Here is a 19,904-nt window from a genome sequence, read left to right as displayed (position 1 = left end):
GGATGCTTGTGTCGGCTGGAGAGTCGATTATGGTGCCCAGTTTGCAGTCATCTGAACTTGGTCAGCCACAGTCCTTCCGTGTTGGCCTGTACCTCCGAAATATATACCAAACAAGAGAGGTCCCAGGACTGAGCCTTGTGGGACGCCACTTGTAACTGGTTTGGAGTCTGACATGGCTCCAGCAATTCTAACCATGTGGGTTCTGTCCTTGAGCCAGTTTGCAACCCATCTAGTGACATAGGGTTTATATTTAAGCTGGTGAGCTTATCTATAATGCCTGAGTGGGGTATTGTATCAAAGGCTTTTGCGAGGTCCAGATAGGCTGTGTGGACCACCTTCCCTTCGTCAATGGCCTTGGTGACTGTTTCAAAGAAGTCAACCAGGTTTAAGAGGCAGGATCTGCCCTTAACAAAGCCAAACTGGGTAGGATCCAGTGTCTGTAGGTCCCCAATATCTTTATTTATGAGGTCCATGATGATCCTTTCCATAGCTTTGCAGACCAAGCTAGTCAGGCTTATGGGGCGATAGTTTCCAGGGTCATGCTTAATGTCTCTGTGTTAGCCACCATGGAATGCTACTTAGCCTGTTTGCACTGTGCCCAACCGAATTAATAGAATATATCCTGTTCAATTATTGACTAAGTCCTGTCGGTAGGTGTTCGATGGCTACAGCTGCTGGGGAACCCTGCTAACTGCTGTGCAATGTTGCACAATGCCACTAAGCTCACTTGTGCAATGAAATACAGAAATTGCAACAATGTATTGTTTTGGACTTTTGCACTTTTACAGATGTTGTATCTACAGGTATTATGTCTACTTCCTGGGTGGCCAATGATCCAGTTTGCACACTGCCATGCTTTGCACAAATGAGATAAGCACATCCAACCCTGACATTAATTTCTCTCTGTTTCCAATGTTTACACTAAGCTGTGCATTGCAAAAACACTGGCCGAAAAAAAAAGGGGGCAAGTAGTTGAAATAAGGAAAAGTAATCTATGGCATATGCATTAGAAAATGTTGGTACATATGAGATAATTCTGCAGAGGTCTGGATTTGAACTCTCACTCCTATGAGCTTTCAGAACACATGAAAGGTGCCTTATCCCTCTTTGCCACACAAGCACCTTTCCAGCAAGGAACAAAAATCATTCTGAATACAACCAACTGCAGCATCATCCACAATAATATGAAACCATACACCTGTTATTTGGACATTTATTATTTTAATGTAGTGCACTAAGTGATCAACACAACCAGTTATGACTATTGTTTGCAAATATACAGCTCTGTCTTACTTCCCTGTGTTTGTTGATCATTCTTCTCTTATCTGAGCAGTAATCTGTGACATCCGGACATTTTCTGCAGAGGTCTGGATTTGAACTCTCACTCCTATGAGCTTTCAGAACACATGAAAGGTGCCTTATCTGAAAATCCGGACAACACCAAGAAAGGAGGGGGGGTGTCTATATTCATCAAGAACACCCACACCTCAAGGTTGGTGGCAACGCACGATGCATCGGAGTTCATCCAGGTGCAACTAACCATAGGCAAGACTGCTCTGCAATTTGTAGCATGTTACAGGCCACCCTCTCAATCTCAGGAACCTCACATAGCTTTCCTGAAAACACTGGAGGGGATAAATGTATTTCCAAACACCATCATACTAGGTGATTTCAACTACCCGAATATAGACTGGGATCACTACTCTAGCCCCAACAATCTAGCCCAAAGGTTCCTAGAGTTCATAAACTCAAATGCCATGGAACAACTAGTCACCATTCCCACAAGAGGAGATAACATACTAGATCTCATCATCACGAACATGGGGTCACAATGTTCAACACCGGAAGTATACCCTTCACTGGTGAGATCAGACCATAAACTAATCTCACTGGAAGTCCACATCCTGCCCCCACCTGAGATAAAAAAGACCACAGTGAAGAACTTCTCAAAAGCCGACTTCACACTTCTAAAGGCTAGTGTGGCCTCTTTTATGGCCCCCGAGACTGCGGAAACCATTACTCAAGCCACTGAATCACTTACAAATGCCTTCTACCAGCACCTACAGGACTGCATGGATCAGGCAATCCCAAACAAAACAAAGACCCTTTGTACCAAAGGCAAGCGTCCAGTTTGGTGGACCCCAGCCATAAACAAGCTCTAAAACAAAAGGAGGAAGCTACTACAAGATAGAGCAAAATCCTTAAAAGGGAAAACAACCTTGATCATTATAAGTAAAAAATTAAGATCTCTCATAAAATCATCCAAGGCAAATTTTGAGAGAAAAGTCACCAAGGACTCAAAGGACAATCATAAGGCCTTCTTTAGCTATGTTAGAAGCCTGGGAGGAAACTCCCAGATATGCTCAGAATTAGTTCAAAATGATGTAAAAATTACTGAACCTACAGACATTGCCAACATACTGGCTGACAGGTTCAGTGCAAACCCTCCCCAAAAGGTGAGATATCTATACCAGAGAATTATAGCCCCCAAACATCTCAAACGCTCAGGTGAGAACTGCTCTCCAAGGCAAAAAACACAGCATCCATGGGACCAGATGGTGTCCCCAGATGTGTGCTCCACAAACTCAATGAGGAATTAAACCCGCAGTTAGGGCAGCTGTTTAATCTTAGCCTCACCTCAGGATACGTGCCTAAGGAGTGGTCACGGCAACTGTGGTCCCACTTCACAAAGGAGGTGCCTCCAGTCCCATCAGCTTGACAAGCTTGATCTGCAAAGCTATGGAGAGGATCATAATGGAACTCATAAATAAAGACATAGGAGACTTGCAGACTTTGGATCTGACCCAGTTTGGCTTTATCAAGGGCAGATCATGCCTTTTAAACCTGGTGGACTTTTTCAAAACAGTCACCAAGGCCATTGATGAGGGAAAGGCAGTCCACACAGCCTACCTCGCCCTGGCAAAGGCTGACACAATCCCCCACTGAGGTATCATTGAAAAACTCATCAGCTTAAATGTAAACCCATACGTCACAAGATGGGTTGCAAATTGGCTAAGTGACAGAACCCACAGGGTCAGAGTTGCTGGCGCCATGTCAGACTCAAAGCCTGTCACAAGTGGTGTCCCAAAGGGCTCAGTCCTGGGCCCTCTCCTGTTCGGCATCTACTTTTCAGAAGTACAAGCAAACACAGGAGGATTATGGCTGACAAAATTTGCAGATGACTGCAAACTGGGCGCCATAGTTGAGAACACATCTGACACAGATATCCTTCAGAAGGGTCTTATAGAAATGGAAAACTGGTGCCAGAACCGTGGCCTAAAGTTAAACGCCAAAAAATGCATAGTCATACCCTTCGGGAAAAACAAGGTTACCCCTAGCTACCATATAGGCGGCAACCCACTAAGCACAGAAGAGGTTATCAGGTATGTGGGTACCCAGGTTGACAGTAACCTTTCATTTGATACTCACATTGCCAAAGTAGTTAGGAAGACCTTCTACATTGCCCACCTGATCATGAAGGGATTCGCATCTAGATCAAGGGAAGTCATCGTCCCCCTGTACTCATCACTCATCAGGCCAATGATTGAGTACAATGCCCCATTCGGAATGTATCTGACATGACACCTGCAGCAACTGGAATGGCCCCAAAAGTTCCTCACCAAAAGGATAAAGGGTCTCAAAAATATGTCCTATACTGCCCGACTGAAGGAACTTCAGCTCTACTTAGTCGCCTACTGTCTGCTCAGAGGTGACCTGTGCCTGACATACAAGGCCATGTCCAACCCAGAATTGATGAACATGCTTCACCTCAAAAAATCTAGATCCCTCAGAACTACAAGGGCGGGAGACTTAAACCTTGACACGGTTATTAATAGGACGTGCTGGAGGGACAGATTCATCACCCAGAGACTCTATGCTGTGGAACAAAATCCCGGTACATGTGAGGCAGAGCACCTCGCTGGCTTTGTTCAAGAGAAATCTTGACCAATGGATGGGAGATCGCAGATATACCCCAGGGATTATCTCAGTGTCGCTGCTTGACAGAGGCACAGCAAAATAATGGGCATAGTATCCTCCAAACTAAAGGGGTGGCGAAAGCCACAAAACTCTGGCTAGGCTTATAAATGCCCTTGGGCAGATAGCCTAGTATGAACCTATGAACCTATGAACCTATGTAAGCCATTCCATATCATTGCCCTTTAAATGTGTAAGGATATTAAATGGCAATGATATCATATGCAGTTGCCAACAAATGAAAGGAGGTTGGATTTTAAAGATGAGAACCTGTGACTTGTTTACTGCTTACCTACATTTCCAACCTGGACAAAATTACATCTAGCACTTTGTAAGTCTAACCTGACACCCCCACTGGATGTAGGGAAGTCTGCAGTGCTGTTGTGTTTTCCTTCTCCCAACCAGTAATGATTCACAGTTGCAAACCATTAAAAAAAAACACTGAGGGAGTGCCGGCACCATGTTTACATCTGGTACATAGAGCCAAGTATTTGGGATTCAGTAATTCTAATCAATTCATACCTGATTTGCATCTTCACCATGCTGACAGCCTTAAATATACACCATAAAAAGGCAAACATGTAGCTAAGGAAACTGAAGGTGAGGAGAACAGAAAAGAGGCTATTACTTCAGGGTATATGTGTACAGAGGATTACTGAAATTGACAAGGTATGCTTACATTTTTTCAACTACATACTGCATATGCTGTAATGCAATTATGAAAAATAATCTGTATAATATTTGAATATATATATATATATATATATATATATATATATATTTATATTTATATATTTTTTTTGTTTTGTTTTTTTTTGATTAGCAAAGGCTTTTACACTTTTATTTGTATGCAGTAGTTAGAAATGTACTGATGCCATGGACATGTTTGTCAGGGCATTTCACAGGTAGACATGTTTGACATGTTTGGCAATACCTTAAAATGGAATGTTCTGTGTTAAATATGTAGATATGTTTTAGGGAACAGTTCATTTGCTAGCAGTTTTAGCATTTCAAAGATGGCTTGTTAGCAAAATGTGTCATTTGCCTGTTCTTTTTTTATGGGGCGGGGGCAAAGCTGCATTAATGTTATTGCAAAAAAGGATAAGTTGCTATCGTTACTATGCTTTTTTTTACATCTAGTGTGTTGTTCATAAGTTCATAGGTTCATAGGTGTGTTCTAGGCTAATGGCCCTGGAGCCTCTACAAGCCTAGCCCATAGGACTACCACGGCATCATGCCACCTGACCGTAGTTCCCAGTGCCACTGTTGAGTAGAGCCACTGGTGTGATCCCTGGGGTGAATTTTCTATTTCCCATCCACTCATCAAGATTTCTCTTGAAGAGGACCAGTGATGTGCTCTGTTTGACATGTGTAGGAAGTCTATTCCATAGCATGGGATGTCTCTGTGTTATAAACCTGTCCTTCCAGCACGTTCTGTTGATTGTGGTAATGAGGTTGAGGTCTCTGGAGTGTGTAGTGTGGAGGAATTGAGATTTCTTTAGATGTAGCATTTCTAACAGATCTGGGTCAGACATGGCTTTGTAAGTCAAGCAGAGATCGCCTCTAAGTAGACGATATGAGACAGAGAATAGTTGGGGTTTTTTGAGTCTGTCCATATAGGACAAGTCTTTAAGGCCTAGGATCCTCTTTGTGAGGTACTATTGTGATCTGCCCAGTTGTTGCAGGTGTCTAGTAAGGTTCATGCCAAATGAGGCAATGTACTCAATGATTATCCTAATGAGGGAAGAGTATGAGGAGACAATGATCTCTTTCTTTCTGGATGCAAAACCCTTAGCAATGAGATGTGCCACATGGAATGACATTCTGACCACAGAGAAAATGTGCTGGCCAAAAGAGAGATTGCTGTCAATCTGTGTTCCCAGATCTCTCATAATGTCTTCTGTGTTCAGTGGACTATCATCAATGTGGTTATTCATGGGAACCAGGTTTTTCGCAAAGGGGATAACAACACATTTTTGGCATTGAGCTTAAGGCCATGGTTTTGACCCCAGTCGTTGGTCTCAGTGAGACCTTTCTGTAGGATGTCAACATCACTTGGGAATTTAATAATAGCTCCCAACTTGCAATTGTCTGCAACCTTTGTCAGCCAGAGTCCCTTTGTGGTGGTCTGGACTTCAGAGAAGTAGAAACCAAACAGGAGTGGACCCAGGACCGAACTCTGTGGGATTCCACTCATGACTGCTCATCAGTCTGACTTGCAGTCAGCTACTTTCACACTGTGGATTCTATCTGTGAGCCAGTTTGTAACCCACCTGGTGATATAGGGGTTGATGCCTAGCTTAGTGAGTGTTTCTATGATTTCTGAGTGGGGAATGGCATCAAAGGCCTTGGCCAGATCAAGGTAGGCTGTATGAACCACCTTGCCTTCATCCACAGCTCAGGTGTCTGACTCAAAGAAGTCAACCAAGTTGAGCAGGCATGATCTACCCTTCACAAAACCAAACTGTGTGGGATCCAGAGTTTGGAGATTCCCTATATCCTTGTTTATTAGGTCCATGATGGTGCTTTCCATAGCTTTGCATATCAGACTCATCAGGCTAATGGGGCAATAGTTCCCAGCATCTGTAGGTGCTCCTCCTTTGTGGAGAGGGATGACTGTAGCAGTGTGCCATTCATTAGGGACAAAGCCCGAGGTGAGGCTGTGATTGAACAGGGCACACAGGTGAGTTGCCAGTTTACTCTTGTTCATATTTCAAATCTCTAGATGCTGTAATGTTTCTCCAGTACATAATAATGAAATGCTACCTTTTTTGTTTTATCTGGGAACAGTTATTTTGTAGTCATGTCATACTTATTTTTTAGTCATGTGATACTTATCTTCTTGTTGACTTTTAGGACACCTACACTATGCCACCCAGGCATCTAAATCCTCATAAAACACCCTTCACTGACCCTGAGAATCAGGTCATTGTTAATACTTTTAGGCTACATGGTGCTTTCCTACTTGAGAGTGGACATGGATATATATCACACAGAATGAAGCTTTAGCAGCAGATTGTTACAGATGTTAATGCAGTGGGTGACTACAGCAGGACCTATGACCTTGACATTGGTGTTACAGTTTCAGGGACAGCAATCTTGTCCCAGGAAATTCTTCCAGGTAGGCTTTTGTATCTCAGTTGTTGAATACTGTTGCATAGTAAAACAATTTAAATAAATATGTTACTTCTGTTTTACAAGAATTGTTTGGACGGAGGGGGATTGAAGATGGCTACAGTTAATACATTCTGATTGAGTAGGTTTGGTTGGAGATGTCCTCCAGTTTTTTTGAAAGTATAGTTAATAGGCATATAAAGAGGAAAAGTATTACCCCCTGTGTTACTGTTAATTGTGAGTATGTTGTTCTTACTTTTTGCTTAACTTCTCCAAGGACCATCTAGCATACAGAGGACACCCTCATCTGCAAATGGTAAGCCAAACATTGTTAGGTCAGTACTGATGAGCAATTCATAGAAATGTTTAGTGGGTGATGCTGATGTCAGGATTACTGTGTGTATTGCTGTACTGTCTAATAGTGGTAGCACTGTTATTTTGTTAGCATATATTGTAATATAGTAGTTTAGGTATTATTTTTTCCTGTGTCTGTTGCTTATTATCACATGTGATCCTGAAAGTGGAAGTATAGGACTTCTACCACCTGATGTCAGAGTATCAGCAGACTCTAATGATGGTGATTGTGGCCAAACATAGTCCCCAGCTGGGGGTGCAGAGGTTGAATCTGACACTGAAGATGACATACAGCCATCCCTTGAAATTCTACCAGACACAGTCAGTAGGCCTATGCCTACCCATTTCAGTTAGCCTACAGACATTGGACAGCTGGAGGGTGAGACAGTTGATCAGGTAAGTGTGGTTACTGTGTCTTCAGACCCTGTTGACTCTGGCCATAACCAAAATGCTGGCAAGGTGCCAAGCAGGAGGGTTGTTAGGGGTACGCGGAGGAGGCCTGCTGTCCATCCTCCACCTGAACCAGTTGTTTCTTCTGTGACACTCACTGTATGTTTAGAGCCATCACAGAGGCACAGGCACATACTCATAGGTCCCCCAGAGAAATGCTTAAGGTTGTAGATTTGCCACAGGTTGACATGCATGATGGCCTCCATGGTGTTGCCTATTCAATGGATCAGATGAATGACATTTTGGAATGAGTGATGTCACTGATGGAATGTCTGCTGGGAGAGGGACGACATCCTTGTTGGTGAAGGTCTGCCACAATGTGGCCTTGCCTGATTATGCTCCCATAGTGTCAGTACTTCCACTGCTCCATCAGTGGGTGAGCTGTCCACACTCAAATGTGGCAACCCTTGGGGTTGTAGTTCTGAGTGTACTCATGAGGGGAGCTTGTCAGACTATGGAATTGGACAAACCAGTGCAAATCCTAGCAGAGCCAGTTTTCATGACAGGGTACAACAAAAATGAACTGCCACCTCTACCATGCATAGTACCTGTCTTACATATGAAGACGTGGAGATGGCACAGAGCTTGGCTGTGTTCTTGCAAACACTCGCACACCAATTTCACATGGAGGACCCCTGCAGATGCACACAACAGTTACATGGTTCACCCGTGCAGCTTAAAACTCATTTTGTTTTGTCTCACTGGCCATTTGTTGGTTTACTCAAATGTCTGCCTGCTTCTCTTTCTTACTCACACACACTCACCAACCTTTTGTGTCAGCCTAGGCTTCCTGCCCACCCAACACCCTGTGCAAGTGATAATAACTGTGCCATATCACTGCTTTGTATCTTTTAGATCCAGGGATACATAAGCTTTGTGTATGATTCTCAGGGTGCATAGCTGACTTAGTGCTTAGTATATTTGCATTTGTGATATTGAACTGGTAATTGTACCTTTGACTTATATTGGTCTTATAAAGTTAGACAGTTGATAGCATCAACATTTTCCAACTTTATTGTGAATGATCTTGTAGGGGTTGTGAATTCTGAAATTGCAATGTGTATCATTACTTTCTAACTTCTCTCTTTAATGATTTTCCAGTACAAACGTATGGTGCTAAACTGAGGGTATACAGTGACAATCACTACTTTTGGAAGGCATGACTGCGTGAATCTTTGATGCCTGAGGCATACTACTTAAAAATGGACACAATCTAAATCAAACAAGTCTCTGCTGTCACATGTCAAGGTAATTTCTATATTAATCTCCCACCTTTTACTTGCTTACACTACTAAGTAACAAAATGCAAGGATATGCCAGTCATTCATATTATTGCACAATACACTCCAGGTTCAACACTTGTAAATCCAGCAGTTGCAACAATTTTAGCTCAGGGCTGACTCTGTCTGATCCAAGCAGTACACAGCCAATACATGGGGAGGTAAAGTTATGAGAGATGCCTGGCATTAATATTACTATACGTGTGTGTGCATAGCAGGAAGGTTTTAAACCCTTAGTTGGTGAGTGAGTGCGCTATGTATTATCTCATAGCCAATGCGAGGGCATATTGAGCATGCCTACATCTGCCTACACTTATAGCAGCTGCTGGTTACTCCTCTGACTCCTCACCTGCATGTGGCTGTGGTGACTTTGGCATTGGTGGTGGGATATGTTCTCCTGCCCCTTGTTGGTCCTGCTGAAGCTGTTTTCTCAGTGTGATATTGTATAGCATGCCACATACTATGAATATTTCAGTACATGTCTGTGGATTGTACTGCATGGCTCCCTCAGATGTATTTAGCCACTGAAATTGCAACTTCAGCAGCCTAAGCACTTGCTCTATGATATGTCCAGTTTGAGCATGTGCCTCATTACTGTGTCTTCAGCCGGTGTATGTGCATTTACAATGGGTGTCATCAGCCACAGTTCTAGGGCATAACCTGCATTCCCTAGTAAATGACTTTGTGGGATATCCCCATAGTGAACATCTGATACAGTTGGGAGGTGTACCAGATATGTGAGTCATGGTAACTGCCAGGGTTGCTAGCACACACATTCAAGATGATTCCCTTAGCATTACACACAACTTGGCAGTTAACAGGGTGAAACCCTTTTCTTTTAATGTAGAGCTTTCCCTGTTCCTCAGGTGGTGCCTTAATTTCAACATGTGTGCAATCTATGGTACCCAGTACTTCAGGGTAGTGTGCTACAGTGTAGAACTCCTGCATATTTCTGGCCCCAGACTCAGAAGTATGGGGAAAATATATGATGTGACTAGTATGTTGCATATCATTCAAGAACTGATGGAGAATCCTGGATGTTGATGGGTGAGACACGCCCAGCATGTCCCCTATTGGTCTCTGAAAGGTATCTGTAGCTACAATTCTAAGTGCTACACATATATTTGTCTTCACTGGGAAAGGTTCCCCTCAGTTTGCCATGATTCTGAGTTTAGGACAACAGAGTTTGCAAAGTTCCCGTAATGTCTCTCTATTCACCCTATAGTGCTCTACAATTTCTACATCATGTAGGATGTGATAAGTTACCCAGGCTCTGAATAGTCTTCTACTTCTTGGCCTTGGTCTATTAGCAGCAGCATAGACATCAGCCTGTTGCACTAACACATGAATTAAAGCAACATCAGCCTCTAATATTGTTTCTGTGTAGCTTCCTTTCTATGGCTATATTAGAATAGGTTTTAGAATTCACAGGAAAAAACAGCACTGAGTCTACATGGTTGCTTTTTTAACTTGATGAATAGCTACTCCATGTTGGATTGGTTGATTAGCATACAATTCAGCTGCTTATTCTGTAATTTGCATGCCATGGTGTTTACCTTGTTTTTGTGTCTGTGCATGGCTCTACACACCATGTAGAGCTGCTTACTGAATCCAAAACAGTGCATTACTGTGTGAGCATTGAGGTGTGACACGCACATGGTATAAACAGACTGTGCAGACTTTACTGATTCTGGCTGAAGGTCTTTTAGTGGTTAGGAACAATTTTAGTTTTACTTGGAAGTTTTTAGAGTTAAATTTTGTTCTAGTGTTAGTGGGAATGGAATTACACATTTTGGCAATGTAGTCAGAATATAGTGAGTTCTCGTAATTCCTAAATGACTTGGTAAGTAGTAGTTTATGTTGGTGCTGTGACTTCAAGTCTCTTTTGGGAATGAACTTAGTGACAATATGGTTAACATGAAATGCTTTGGAGATGTGTAAGATATTCTGCAACATTTTAAGCTGGAGATAAAAGAGTATTTTGAAACTCTAATAAAAGAAGTTGTTGGAGTACACTGTATTGCCGAGTTCTCTATAGTAAGCTCAGCAAATTTATGATAAGCATTTTCTAGACTGTGTAATTAAATTAGTTGGAGGTTGGCCAAAGCAGGGTTTGATATAGCTCTGTTGGGAGCAAGAAAGATAAATGTTTGTAGTTGTCACTCACACTCCAAACTGCAAAAACAAGGTAACAGTCCAAAAGACACACCAGCCAGTGAGCCAAAGAAGAGCCAGACTCCAAAAATTAGTGCTTTCGTCCATTTTAATAAAACATGAACGTCTTCAGAAAATAGAAGAAGTTTGTGTTTTATTAAAGCGGATGAAAGCACTAATTTTTGGAGTCTGGCTCTTCTTTGGCTCACTGGCTGACGTGTCTTTTGCATGTTTGTAGTTGTGCCCCAACTGTAGGTTAACATTTCATTTTAAAGGTGGCAACTAGTTTTTGGTTAATTTTAGCTATGACATAGTTGATTTGCTGATTGAATTTGATGATGGTACCTAGCACTTTTATCTGAGAGATCTATTCTAAGATTGTGCCATTATTTGAGGCCATGACAATGTTAACTTAATTGATGTAAGAAGGTTTAGGGGAAAAAGACCATTATTTATTTATTTATTTATTTATTTTAATGGCTATAAGTTGCAAATTACATTTGTAGCCATTCAGTCAGCGAAATAAAGACAGACCAGTTACTACTTGTAGCATATCAGGTGCTTTTGGTGTGACAAATTATACGTACATAGTTACATTTATTTATTTTACATTTGTTAACCGGGAGTGTCTGACTGAGCTGAAAAGGCCCTTTTTCAGCAGAGGCCCAGGGAGAAAAGCTCCACATAGAAAAATTACAGATACATTTAGATATTTAGACATGATCAGTATACACACAAATTACAATAGACATGTTTTTACAGTGGTATGCAGCACATCAACAGTTACACTGGAGAGAATAAACAAGAACATATTAATTTAAACATAAAGGTAATTAATAAATTTGTGGTGTACAGCTTAAACTTGGAACATAGGTAGAATACGTACATAGTACACAGGTACAGTACATACACTGTAGATTAGCCAGTGTTTGTGAGTAACAGTGAAAACTATTATCAAGTACTCTAGGTTTAGTATGTGTACCTTATCCGCTTTCACTAGCGTGGGGAGCAATCATGGCACTGCCAACTTTGCTTGAGATGTTGCCTAATAAGGTTTTTAAAGGAGGCTTTGGACAATGTGTTTTGGATGCTAGTGGGGAGAGAGTTCCATTTTTTTAGCCACTGAACTACTATATAGTGTGTCTCCAAAGCTATTGTAGCTGTTGGTGACTTCTAGTAGCAGTTTGCTTGATGATCTAAGAGGCCTTTTGGCTGAGTTATGTCGTACTATGTTTTTGAGGGCAGGACACTTACTGGAGAGGTAATAAATAGAATGACAGAGGCAGAGCTGATTGTAGGTTAGGAGGTTGGGCAGTTCAAGCCAGTGGAGCTGTCTCAAAGCAGTACAGTGATGAGTTCTATACAAGCAATTTGCAGCAAAGTGGGCAATTCTGTTATAGCAGGCTTCCATTTTGCTTAGTTCAGTTTTGTTGAGATTAGTCAGTATGGGAGATGCATAGAGTAGGGTGGATAGAAGCTGGGAGCGAGCAATGGCTGATCTTGTGTTGTTGGTAAGAAATTGTTTGATACAGTAGAGTGATCCCAATTTGGCATGTACTTTTTTAATAGTTAAGTTGAGGTGACTATCGAATTTTAGGTGGGAGTCTATAGTTATTCCCAATAGCTTAGCCTGTGCAACTGAAGCGATTGGAGTAGCATTTGTTGAGTGGATAGTGAATTGAGTGTTATCAGTGTTTTTGTTTGAACTATTTATAATCATAAGCTGAGTTTTCTTTGGATTGAGGATAAGTTGGGCTTTTGTAAGGTAGTTTTCAATGTCAAAGAATGCTAGTTGAGTTGTTTGCAGGAGGGTGGGAATGTTTTGTGCAACACAGATTAATGTAGTATCATCTACATACTGAATGATCGATGCATGCTGTGCAGAGGTATGGAGGTCATTTGTGAAGATTGTGAATAGTAGTGGTCCTAAGATAGAACCCTGTGGGACTCCTATAGTTATATACAATGCATATATAATACATACATACAAAAATACAAATGTTTCAAGCAGAGGCAAAAATGACCATCTAGCCTGCCGATATATCAAAACTGTTTTTCTCATAATAAGTGTCCGTGTTGTTTTTAAAAATATCTAAACTAGTGCTTTGACGTAATTTGGTAGTCTGCTCCATGCATCAGCTGCTGTCTCTGAGAACCAATTAGTACACTTCTAATTTCTATAGAATCTTCTGTATAGGTTGTCTGATGAATCTCTTTTACTTTTTGATAACCCCAAACATTCGCAGAGTTAGTTGTCTCTAAATGCCCTATATACCTTTATAAGGCCTCCTTTTAAAAATCTGTACGAGACACTGTACAAATTTAGATAATTTAGTCTTTCATAATTACTAAATATTTTCATATCCATGAATGCCCTTGTTATATTTCTGCTGTACTCTTTCCAATTTATTCATGCTTGTTTTCTTATAACGTTTCCATATTGTTATTCCATACTCAATTTGTGTCTAATCTAATTAACAGACAATGATTTTATCATTTCTGATTTCTTAGACTTTATAAATCATTTAGTTCTATAAATTATGGTACAACCATCTGCATATAGAATCAATGCGCCATTTAGCACATGCTTGCAAAGATAATCCCTGGGATTCAGCAAGCAGCCGTGCAGGAATAAGTTATTCCTGCATGGCAGGGACCATTCCTGTTCAGTATGGCAGCATGCCATGCATATTTATGAAAGAGCACTGCCATACTTTAAAACAGACACAGTTCTGTGTACTAGTGCAGGGGGTGTATCTGAGAGCAAAGCTCTCACAATACGTATGCCCCCCTGCACTCCAGAATTGCCTTTCGGCAATTAAAATTGAGCGAGAATGCTCATAACACCCCCAACCCATCAGGTTAACAAATCTGGTCAAAGGCATAAGGGACAATCATCCCTACCAAGCCAGAAGTTGTCCCGGTTCGATCCCCACTGTAACCAATTTGCATTTTACATGTGAACCCAGTACATAAACATATTTTTTATTACTAACTACTAAATAACATATATTTGTTAACTGGAGTCCTGCATTAAGTCCAGATGTGAGGTATCAGTTCAATAAAGTTGTGAAATCTCCATATAAACACAAGTGCCCCACACAGTATAGTCACACATGAATAAATGTAATGAAAGCACATTGGGGGATGTCAGGGACAGTAAACAAATTTATAATATGTAATGAATGATGAATCAATGCCATACAGCAGATAGTCTATAAAATGAAAAATAAGCAATGCTAAGCCATTGCACAGCTCTGCTTACCAGGTGTAAGCATTGTGTAAATATGACTGCTAAGCAATGAGTAGCCCAGCTAAGTGGATTTGCCCATCGGTAAGCAGTGCTGAACCTATCCCTTTATGCACTGCCAACTTTAGCTAAGCAGGTTTGCCTGTAGCTTAGCTTAGCTCAGCATATTCAAAACCGTCCAATCACAGCAGAGAGTGGGGAATCGGCTATATTTAAACTCCACAGGTGGGAATACAGCTCATAGCTGATTACAGCTTCCCACTGTAGGCAGTATGGCAGGAGTTGGTGAGGGCATGCGCTTCCAGGCACAGCACTGGGGTATACAGGTGTCCAAGGTCTTAATAGGACTTCTAGTAAGGAACCATGACAAGAGACTGCTGCAGGGCCAGTAGCAGGGCTCTCAATATAAAGTGGAAGCCTGGGACCATCTCGACCGCAATCTCACCAGTGCCACTGGTAACCCTCAGACTGGTGAGCAGGTCCGGCACCACTATGCCGACTTCAAGCAGAGAAAGAGGGAGGTCTTGGATGAGTGGGTCCAAGAAGCAAGGCAGAGGGGTGATGTCCCAGCAGTGTGTAAGTACTCATAGTAATAACTGTTTACTAATGTCCAGCCTGTGTATATGATGGATAGGTATGCCTAAATATTTCTCTATTTCCCTTACAGCTGCAGCTGATTGGGCTGTGAATCAGGAAGCCCATGCTAGTAGGCTGCAAAGGCTGCACCGCGAGGCTGGTGAGTAACAATTCTGCTTGTAGTAGTCATACCAAATAAATATAGAGCAGTGGAAAGTCACCTGGCAGTATAAAAACTTGTGTATGGGTTGTACTGAATAAACCACACAATATGGCAGTAATAGTCCCATACAGGTCATATTTAAATAAAACTGTAACTGCCTGGCAATAAAGCTCTAAATCCTGGATGGTTGTGTTTACTCTGGTATTGTATGGAATTTGTTGCATTCTTTGAATAGTAATGTTGTGTCAGCCACTGTTACCCACATTGTGCTACATAAAAAATGTCTAGGAATGTCAGTATAAGACTGTTGTAAGTACAAGATCAGATTGTACAACCAAGAGAGACTTCAACAGAAAACACCAAAGAGATAGACAGAAGTATCCAAATAGCACACTCTGCTGCAACTTAAATTGTTGCATTTTTAGCAGACACAGCCATGGCTTGAATCCTGTGAGTGGTAGTAAGATGTATGCATAATCTTACCTCTTAACTCTACAGATTTTTCAGAATGCCATGATAATTGGCTCATATTTTCTGCCTGTTCCTCTGTCCCCCTGGCAAATCAGTGGGATGATCTCAGAATTGTACTCACGAAATAATGACATATATTTGATTTTCAGACCTCAAAACCTTCAGAAAATATATAGTAAAACAAATCCTGTCACTCTAGCAACTCTCCAAGTTTATGACAGCAATATTCAAAACATGTCCCTATTTGTACCCCCATGTTGTCAAGCTTTGTCCAGAGTGTGTGCTTTAAGAGATTGAAAGGTATGTGCATAATATTAACCTGTAATCTGGGAATATGTGTAGAAACAGTCAGCTAGTGTTAACAAACATTCCCTCCACAGGTCTGTTAGATAAGAAAACTGGAGTCTATATTATAATCTTGAAAGTTTAAAACTCCGAATCACTAAAGATCGAACTTTAGTGATCGAAGTCTTAAACCATCAAAACCAAAAAAAAAAAATACTAAATAAAAAAAAAAACTAAATAGTATGTAGGTAGTGGGGCAAGCCCCCCTGCATCCACACCCCCTACCTAAATGTACTAAATTCGAGAATGCACTACATTGAAGTAAATGGAAATCTCCCCATGGAGATTTTCCGTTTAAATGTTCGATGTAGTGCGCTTTTGTTATTCTCGTGTCGACAGTATTGTATTCGATATTGTCAGACTTTAAGATTTTAATATAGACCTGAAAACTGTGCCTGCCAGTAATGATTTAAATCCTGGACTGGTAGTGTTTACTCTGGTATAGTATGGCCTGACATGTAGCATTCAGTAACATCTGACATCAGAATAGTACTGTTGTGTCAACCACTGTTTCTCACACTGTGCTACATAAAAATATGTCTTGGAATGTCTGTATAAGACTGTTGTAATAACAAGGTCAGATTGTACAACCAAGAGAGACTTAGACAGAAAACACTGAAGATATACACAGCAATATCCAAATAGCACACTCTGCTGTGACTTAAATTGTTGTAATTTTTTCAGACCCAGCTATAGTTCAACTACTGGGAGTGGTAGTAAGCTGTACGCATAATCATACCTCTCAACTGTACAGATTTTTCAGAATGTTCAGATAATTGGCTCATATTTTCTGCCTGTTCCTCTGTCGCCCTGGCAAATCAGTGGGATGATCTCAGAATTGTAGTCAGGAAATAATGACATAAATTGATTTTCAGACCTCAAAACCTTCAGAAAATGTATATTAAAACAAATCCTGTTACTCTAGCAACTCTCCAAGTTCATGTCAGCAATATTCAAAACATGTCCCTATTTGTACCCCCATGTTGTCAAGCTTTGTCCAGAGTGTGTGCATTAAGAGATTGAGAGGTATGTGCATAATATTAACTCGGAATCTGGGAATAGGTGTAGAAACAGTCAGGTAGTGTTAACAAACATTCCCTCCACAAGCCTACCAGGTAAGAGATGTAGAATTTAGCTATAAGACAGTTGAAGTATACACTGTGTACAAACATACCACTGTCCAAACCAAGGCCATAGGGTATTGTAATAATACCTGTACTTTAATGATTAGAGCAATGATCATTAAAGTTGTGAGTACTACAAGGATATATAAGTTGTTAATTGACATCACCCCCCACCAAATCTGCAACAATAATCTAAATACACAAATCAATGGGTATGTTTAAACCAAACCTACTGTTGTGACATATGTTCTATTGTTCAATAAATATTGAAATTTGTTTCTATTAATGTTCCATGCTGAAATACTATCATTGGTGGCCTGTTGCCATCAATGTAACCTGCATGCCATTGTAATGGCCAATGTGGTTTCATATATCCATGTGTTCTGTTTGCTATACAACTGTTCCGAATCTGGTGTTTTGGGTTAATGGGAATATCTATGCATGCTGTTATAACTAATCCTGGATTGTGTTGACTATTACTAACCCACATATGTTTTAAAACTGCAACACCATAGCAAGTTATGGAAGGCCAGTCCCAGTGGACCCACCTCTCCCACCTCATCTGGCCATGGCACCAGCCTCCAGTATGTCTGGGACCCACCCCGGGACCTCCTCATCCCTCTGGTCCTACAGCACCTTCGGGTGGAACCGTCTCAGGGGATGGGGTTCATCCCCCCTGGGAGCGGGTGCGTACAGGATCCTGTCACCCGAAGTCAGGTCTGGGGATTGGAGCATAGCGAGTTCTGGAGGGAAAAATAATGAACAAACCATGACTGAAGAAAGAAAACAAACAAAATTTAATGAGAAGTTAATGCTTTCACAATCCAAACTGATGGCTTCTTCTGAGTTAAATCATACTACTGAACAGCCAAATTTAAATTAAAAGACAGCCTATCACAGTGGAGAATGTACTAACTAAATTGGAAAGTGCATTTATCTAAAAGCTTTAATTACTTAAACGCTAAACATATTTAGAAAATGTACAACTACTAGTAAAATGTATAAATAGTACATATTAATACAAAAAAAACATTTCACACATAATTTTAATGTTTCAATGGTCTGGCTTTCAAAATAGGTTTAAGTGATACCATACCATTAATTCCAGGGGGTTTATCAGCCTGCAGTTTCATAATCCACTTCTGTTCAACCTCCTCTGTTCTGTTCTTAATATCTCCACCTATCAAGCTTTCTGATAAAATCTCTAATACAAAAAAGTTAAAAACATGGTGTATCCCTTTTTCTTGTACATGCTTAGTGCACTAGTTACCTAATTTTTTACAATGTTCCTCATATGTTCCAGGATTCTATCTTTAAGGCATCTATTTGTCTTCCCTATATAAAAAGCATTGCAGTATTTACAAAAACTAAAATAGACCACATTCTGCATTTTACAATCTACATAGACGTCAGCCTCAACTTTAAATTTCTGACTTCTGTGTAAAAACGAAGAGCCTGAATATATGTACTTAAAGGCTGTACAATTTCTGCAGGGGAAGGTGCCTACTCTGTTAGAGCTTTTCTTGCTGGTCATTCCTGAGGACTTATAACAGAGCTGCCTCTTAAGTGACTTTCTCTTAATAAATGAGAAATGTGGTACTCTATCAATTACATTGTCTAGTTCAGTTATCGATGTTAATATATTCCATTTTTTTTCAAAAATGTTACAAAATAACTTAATATCACTAGAGTATGATACTGTAAATCTAATTCTGTCATTATTAGCTCTAGAATTACTAGGGCTCCCTTCTGCTGAATGGGAAAAATAAGGTTTGCCACTACTATTACGTACTTCATCCATATGACTGACACTTTTATTATCTCAGTTTGATTATAGCCCCTATCCATTAAATCTTTCCTCAATATAGAGACTGCTGCATTTAACCCATCATCTGTGTTATGTATCCTGCTCATTATCAAGAACTGCCCCTTGAGGACATTCTTACTCACATGTCTAGGGTGGATAATTGATTTGTGTTGGATGCAATTATTTCTGCTAGGTTTTCTGTACAGGTCTGTAGTTAATCCTCCAGGTTGCATCTTACTAACTTTTACATCTAAAACCTTTATTCTCTCATTAGAGTACTTATAAGTGAACCTCAGGAATTTTGTAGGCATATGAAGATAATCAATAAATTGTTCTAATCTTTGTACTGTACTTCCACATAAAAGGAAGGCCTCATCTACAAAATGTACATACCATAAAATTGTATCACTAAAATCATTGCCTTGGAGTAGAGTATTGTGTTCCCATTGTACCAATGTTAGGTTGGCATAGCTATTGGCACAAGCTGTGCCCATAGCCATGCCAACCTTTTGCAAGTAAAATGTTTCATTAAATATGAACACATTATTCTCCAAAATAATCACAAGTAGGTTACATATCACATTAATTTTAGCAGAAGTAAAAACTTTTTTAGTACACAGCAATTCATGTACATTCTCAATGCCCCATTCATTAGGTATTACTGTAAAGAGAGATACTATATCCATCATAACAAAAAGAAAGTCATTATTCAGCTCTCTCATTTTATTATAAAGTAAGCCAAGAAATGTCTTAGTGTTTCTTAATATAGTACCACACGTTTCCAAAAAGGGCTGCAAGCTCTTCTCTACAAAAATGGATATAGCCTCAGTTGCCCAGCCTC

Source organism: Protopterus annectens, chromosome 2.part0, assembly GCF_019279795.1.
Source record: "Protopterus annectens isolate FY-2018-M chromosome 2.part0, PAN1.0, whole genome shotgun sequence".
Classification (NCBI taxonomy): Eukaryota; Metazoa; Chordata; order Ceratodontiformes; family Protopteridae; genus Protopterus; species Protopterus annectens.
Note: the sequence above shows the minus strand (reverse complement) of the source record.